Source organism: Pinus tabuliformis, chromosome 5_2 (genome assembly GCF_031772625.1).
Source record: "Pinus tabuliformis cultivar Carrire ecotype Pingquan chromosome 5_2, CPIR1, whole genome shotgun sequence".
Classification (NCBI taxonomy): Eukaryota; Viridiplantae; Streptophyta; class Pinopsida; order Pinales; family Pinaceae; genus Pinus; species Pinus tabuliformis.
The window spans coordinates 665,510,056-665,517,716 of NC_142306.1; the positions used below are offsets into that span (position 1 = coordinate 665,510,056).

General features: G+C 33.4%; 1 pseudogene; it reads right to left on the reverse strand.

The window, feature by feature from the left end:
* Nucleotides 1-6,108: 6,108 nt before the first annotated feature.
* On the reverse strand, nucleotides 6,109-7,182 carry LOC149160838 (wound-induced protein 1 pseudogene; annotated as a pseudogene).
* Between the last annotated feature and the right edge of the window lie 479 nt (nucleotides 7,183-7,661).

Sequence of the window (7,661 nt, forward strand, 5' to 3'; positions counted from 1 at the left end):
GGTCACCAAATAGAATTGCAGGTTTTAACTTTTATGGCATTGTTGGAGTTTGCATAGCAATAAAGAGTGAGAAAGATTTGTTTTCATGTGGCATACCAGATTTTGACAGTGTACTAAATCCCCATGGATATGTACTACCTTTCAATGAAGGTTATATAAAGGCAATGTCTATGAGTGTACCAGATGCCCTTGTGTACTTTCCACAAGCTTTCAGTTTTCATACGTACCCAACACATACATTGAAGCAGGGACTTATTAGTCAAAGGAATTGGGACTACATGGTGCCACCAGGAAGCAGTCTTCAGAATGTACCTTTTAAACTGCAACCTCAAGGAAATGCCCCGGAACTGCAACTACCTTTCAAACTGCATCCTCAAGGGAATGCCCAGGAACTTCAACTCCAAGATTTTCAGTACTTCGTTGTGATTGATTTTGAGGCAACTTGTGACGTGGGTACACGTCTTAGTCCACAAGAGATAGTGTTTTTTTTATTTATCTCATATCTGGTTCTTATTTGTGGCGATTTCCTTTCCATTTATGCAGATTATGAACAATGGAAAAGAGGGGTCGCGCCCTCCATTTCCGTCCACTTCTTTTCATGATCATTCCAAGATGGAGAAAAAGGAATGTTTTGATAATTGCGAGATCCATTACCGTTTCGTCTCAAACGATCTTCAGACATTCTCAATGTAAGAGAATACTTATCGTTATACTTGAAGAAGTGTATTGAATGACCACTGACCCAGGACCGACGAGGATATGACAAAGATGAAATGTAGGTGTTATATATAATGTGCTAAAAGGGAACTACCGAAGATGAAATATAAGTGTTATATATAATATGTTAAAAGGGAACTACCATTGTTAAATCGCTTTCACTATATAGAATATATGTTTATCCAACTCGATTTGCAGTTTCTTAAATCGTCAACATTTAAAATTTCATCTTTTTGTGCTTATCGCTTCAAATCCTGATTTTAGATTGGAATTCATCCATGGTTCTCAGCTAAGACCAATCAAATTATCAAGGAAATTAATCCTCTAATCTTACTATAATAGAGATCAAATTTTGTTACTTTTACGAGGTGCCCTAAAGATTTGTTGCAAACGCTGGTCATAATAGGGCTCGCATAGTGTTGGTATTCTAGCCTTTTGAATTCTTATTCTACATCGTAGATGTATTTCATGTCATATATAATAAATCTCAGGAGCCAATAACTACTGACAAACATTCATTTTGAAGTAATAATGTTACTGTTATGAAATATCTTCTTAAAGTTGCTTCAGAATTTTGTGCCATGAGTACTTTTTTCAATAAACAGTTGGGAAATCCCACGAAGATGAGACAACTCAGGTAGCAAGATGCGTGCTTGGAAACAAAAGAAATAAATTTATAACGTGGTTGGGAGAGCTCAAGAAACTATGTTATCACAAATAGGTTAATACCCATACTATAAAAGGAGACTGAAATTAAATGCAGGGTGCACACGGAATATTAAATGATAGTATCATGTTTAGATCATCTTCTGTATTTTTGCATTTTTTGAACAAATTCAAATGGACATGAAGTTTGTCGAGATAAAAATCCAAAAAAAATGGCCCAAAATCTAGTGATAAGGAGGGGAAGCAATGCAGGGAATTTCCACTGCAACTTGATTCCATATTTTTACAAGTTCTTAACATAAATGGTAATTTTTTATTAAATGGTTGTTTAACTTTAATTGACCTGTTATTATAGTTAGAAGGTTATTTGTCAAATTTCATATCATAGCTATTTAAGTCTTGTCACAACCTATTGCTTATTTCCCATTTCATATCTATGATATCTTTGTCTTATTGCCGCCTTATTATATGTAATGGTTTTTTCTTCAACGAAAATGGGCACAAAGGTTCTTTAGCCAAAATTTAAGGTTCTTTCACACGCCACACCCTCATTATTTGAGTATCCTCATCCTACAACACCTCCAAAAAAAATTTCTACAGTAAAAATGCCAATGGTTGTTTTGTATCTATTAGCAAAGGCTAAAGTGAGAACAAAGAAGGAAACAAATCAGAAAATTGCTATGGATGAGGGAAAGATTTTTGGTGAAGAAGGACCAATGAAAGGCCCAAAATCTAGTGATAAGGAGGGGGAAGCAATGCAGGTAATTTCCACTTACAACTTGATTCCGTACTTTTACAAGTTCTTAACGTAAATAGGATATTTTTATTAAATGGAAGTTCATAAGTCAACATCTATTTCTAGATTTTGTAGAGCTCCTTTTCCATTCATTGAACTGTTATTATAATTAGAAGTTTATTTGTCAAATTTAATATCATAACTATTTTAGTCTTGTCGCCAATTATTGGTTATTTCCCATTTCATATCTATCATATCTTTGTCTTATTGTCACCTTATTATATGTAATGGTTTTTTCTTCAGTGAAAATGGGCAGAAAGGTTCTGTATAGAATATTATAGTTGAGATCTAGGAATGGAGTGTATCACACCATTGTTGTTCATGGTCATGGTTGTATTCAAAAAATCAGGGTCAATTTAACATTGTTATTTGAAGTTTATTTCTCCTTCATTTTATGATCTTGGGCTTCTTCTCAATTTTTCCATCTACATAACCCACTCTTCCTCTATGCTTATTCAGGTTAATTTAATTTTTGCAAGTGGATATTGCATCTTCAGTAGCCATTTTGTGAAATTATCTCAAATGTACCTTCAACATTATTATTTGTGTCCTCATAGGGTGATCAAAAGCCTATTTTTTAGGCCTTTATATTGTTATTTTTCATGGTAATAAATGTTGACTAAATGATCTTGAACATTGTAAATATATCATTTTTGAAACATTATAATGTTGTGCAGAGATTGCATTGATTTTACAAGACACTTCAAGCTACTAGTTCATTTTCTATCGGCTTGCCTTACGGCGTTTTCTTTGCAACATTAGGTGCAAATGCTAGTAATAATTACAGTTCGTTTTCGGGTAATCCATCGACATTAGAGTTATTCGTTAATGGCTGATCGATTTCATCCGAAAAAACAATTAAATTAATACATCCTTAATTTATTCTTCGCAAATTTGATTAAAATAACACGAATATAAAAAGCATAATACAGCGCATTTAAATCACTGCATTTTTCTGCTCTGGCCTGAATTCTAAATGCATGCATAATTTCCATTGTTCAAATTTGCAATTAGAAAGAACAATTTGGATTTATTTAAATTGTTCGTACACTCTGAAATGGTAGATGACGTTGCAGATTCACCTGAAGCTGCAGAATTCAACACAAGAACCGTCAAAGAGAACCACCATTCAAGTGCCTGTCATTCCACGGAATATTTAAAAAATCATTAAATTCATTAATTTAATGTGATATAATGAGCGGGCCACAAGAAATGATAATTTCTTCAGATAAAATGAGGCATCCATATCATCGTATCAGAATATTTTCGTTTTGAGCGGCGAGTTTTATGCATTTATCTTGCTCGTAATATTGAGAAATTAGTTTTTGCATCTTCCTGGAATCGCGAGTCCTCTTACATTTTTGAGCGTCGTATCAGAATATTTTTATTTTGAGCAGAGCGAGTTTTATGCATTTTTTATAAATCTAGCCCTGAATTTTTGGGAAATTGTTTTATGCATCTTCCAGAAATCGGGTGCCTTATGCTTTATGCATCTTCCAGAAATTCTAATAGAAATTTTTGGGAAATAGTTGTTATCCAATTATTTTATTTTGGAGAAGTTTTTGAACTGAAGCTTCTGTAAGTAGAATTGATGTGAGTGTCATCTTCCAGATTTATCCAGTTTGAATGATTTTTATAATAAATTATTTTAAATTTAATTAAAAGATCAAAGAACAATTTTTTTTTTTAATTTAATAAAAATGAATTCAATACTTCAAGTATTTTAATGAAAACATTGCAAACTTGCCCATTTAAAGTTATTACATTCCAATTTATAAAATAAATTCAGCGAAATTTTTCTGAAGGAAACAGCAGATTTTTTTATTTAATAAAAAATTTAAACAGATTTATTTATTTAATTAAAAAAATTAAAATTTGATTTATTTATTGTTATAAGGTGGGAATAAGTATTATAACTAAATTGTCAAATCAGTAATGAAGATAGTCATCACAAGTTCTATTCACTTTTTTTATTTAATAAAAAATTTAAACAGATTTATTTATTTAATTAAAAAAATTAAAATTTGATTTATTTATTGTTATAGGGTGGGAATAAGTATTATAACTAAATTGTCAAATCAGTAATGAAGATAGTCATCACAAGTTCTATTCACAAAAGTAGGTTGGAATTAACCACTGGTGCTCTGTAAAGAGCAGGCTCAGGCTCCTATATCTGTCAGATACTTTTGCTAGATAACTTTGGGTATTGGGTCATTTATTCAAGAAAAATTATGCCATCTGGAATTACCAGCTGGCTGTCTGTAATGGGCAGCCTCTACCAGCTGATGGTCTGTAAGGGGCACCCTCTTATTCTTGCCAGATACCTTTGGGTCCTGGGCTGTTACCCTATAACTTTTAACCAACCAAAAAATTTTATATGAATCAAAATTTTGTTTGAGCTCCATTAGAAAGAGTAAAATAAAATTTATTGAAACATTTTTTTTGGTTGATTTCAATAAAATAAAGTTCTTAAATTCACATCTTTAAAATACCAAACTTAAAATTACTATCATTTCAATTTATAATTAATCTTTTAATAAAACAATGGACAAAAGTTTTCAACAAAAAACCAAAACATCACTTCATTAAATTACTATTCATAAATTTCACTCATTAAACTACTATACAAAAATTATCACTATAAACCTAATTTATCCCAACAAATTCAACAATTAAATTTAGCCCTATAACAAAAACTAAAAACTAACCAAATCATAAAAGCAATCACTTAGAATTTTACTATTTTCCCAATTTTTGATCAAATTTCAATCAAAATTATCTAAAAATAAATAAATGAACGAATATATTAACTAACAAAGAATTATCACTGTATTCAAAATAATTATCACGGTATTCAATGCTGTACTAATTTATGTCAAATTCAAAGCTTTTTCTTCTCGATTATACTTCAGTAAATTCCAAATAAGTATATATTTCATTTTTATTTTTCATTAGAGTAGTATAAGGAGGTCATAGGCCATAAATTTTCTCGAAAAATAGTATAAATTTAAGTATAATTTTTTTTTATTAAACTTTGTCTAGATTATACTTCAGTAAATTCCAAATAAGTATATATTTCATTTTTATTTTTCATTAGAGTAGTATAAGGAGGTCATAGGCCAAAAATTTTCATCGAAAAATAGTATAAATTTTTTGGTTAAACTTTGGTATTGGTAGAAATTTTGAAAATTTTCGGTAAATTCGAAATAAGTATATATTACATTTTTATTTTATTTTTCATTAGAGTAGTATAAGAAGGTTATAGGCCATAAATTTTCTGGAAAAATAGTATAAATTTAAATATAATTTTTTTGTTAAAACTTGGTCCTAATAGAAATTTTGAAAAATCTGAGTTCCAGTTCTCAAATTTCATTAGTCAAAATCAAATTTTTATCAAATTTTTAATAGTGCTGAATCCATCTCCACCATCAAAACACAATTTTAAAAAATTCCAAAAAAATCACTTTCAATAAACAAATTTATACCCTCCACCCTCCATAAACCACGGCTCGGCTTTTTGGATCAAAATCAAAATACCGTACCTTCCGATTCTATCGCTCAACTATTACAGATTTTTGCCTTTCATCTCCTCAAAATTGAAATATTCCGGAAAGCATCGTTCCTGAATTTTATATTATTTTTTGTTTACTTGAAATTGAAGCATTCCAGACAAAAAAAAAATTCTTATACCTAATCCTTTAAAACCATCGTTCTGACTCACGAAATTGTGTGATCACCTACCGATTGGAGGTGAGGTGTTCAAACCTGACCAATTGGTAGGTTCTTAAAAAGCATGAATCTTACAGCTTAGTCTCAACTAACCCAGTGAGCCTTCTCACCAACTTTCAAAATTGAAAATTGGGTTAGCCTTCTCACCAACTTTCAAAATTGAAATTACAATTTTCCTTGATAAAATCACAACAATCCACTGAAATTAAAACAAAACGATCCATTAACATTAATACTAAAGCCAGACGATATGACAGAGACATACATGTAAACGACTGATCGGATAAAATCCGACATAACAGATACATAGGTGTATACGACTGATCGGATGAAATCCGACATAACAGCCACATAAGTGTATACGCCATAGCCGTATACCACTGATCAGATGAAATCCCAGAGATACAAATCATGGCAAGACTTGATCTACAAATATTTGGGACAGATCTAACAGTATGAACTAAAACAGACACAGACCCAAAAACTCTAAGCAGACTACATTGCTAACCACACCCAGACCCACAGATAGGCTACATCCTATCCACTGGTATCTGCCAATTTATTCAGTGATATAAGTTTATTCAACAGATACTGATTTACTTATATATATTTATATGGCCAGGAGGAGGCCGGGCATGGATTTGTCGTCAGAGTGTCCAAGCTCGCTCTGCCAGATGAGAGAGCACCCCACCTGCCTTCGCCCCACAGACGGAGACGCCGAGGCCGGCTTGAAATCGGTCACAACAAGAGACGTGTTAAAATACTCTCGAACTTGCGTAACTATCCCATTCTCATCCACAGTCCAGACGTGAATCCAGTAAACGGATTCGTCCTCGTGACCTTCAACAACCACCTTGTTGCCCAGTGCGGTCACAGATTCGGGGGTAAACAAAAATTGCTTAATCTGCGTAGAATTACCGGTGAGAAAAGACATCAAACAGTGCCGGAAAGCGGGAGGGCCGTGAAACCACCACTCCAGGTCGGGAGCCAAAATCCTCTGCACCGTCTCTGCATCGCCTGTCTCCAGCGCCTCGTAAAGCCGACGCACCACCGCCTCGGGTGCTGCTGGGATGGGATTTGAACTAGCCAGCTCTTAAAGAAACTAGAGGGGAATCGAACCCGAAACGCAGGGAAGGGGGTGAGACTCGAACCGCTGATCAAAGAAACAGAAAAGGATTTGATGATCAATGGGAACAGGGACAGAAAAATAAAAAGAGTTGAAAACAAGAAAAGAAATAAACCAAAGAGGCCAAGAGCCGGGGGAGGATTCTCAAACTGACGGGGTGGGTGGGAATTTATAGCGTCCGCGGTATGGTATTCTGACAAGTCAGGGGGTATGCGTGTTCGCACCGAAATAGAAATAAAGGCCGGCCGCTTAGCTGGCGCGCACATCGTATTGTCGTTAAAGTCAGTCGCAGAGAGTGACGTGCTTTGCGTGTAGTGGAGGACACGGTATATTCCACGAAAGATTTCGGTTTTCTTCGCTCTGCCGTTATTCATTCCAATCCTGTCGCTTTCATCGGCACGTCATAACAGGAATATGAAGCAGAATCGTGTTGGCGATGGCGTGATATTCATCGACTGTTTTGACATTAAAGCTTAAATTTATTTTAATTTCGTATAAGAGAGGTTAAATTTATTGAAAAAACGAATTTTTCAACGTTTTATATTCTCAATGAATTTTCACTTTCACAAATTTATTGCTTTTCTATGGACCAATCTTAATCGAAGAGATTTGATAATAAAACTTGAA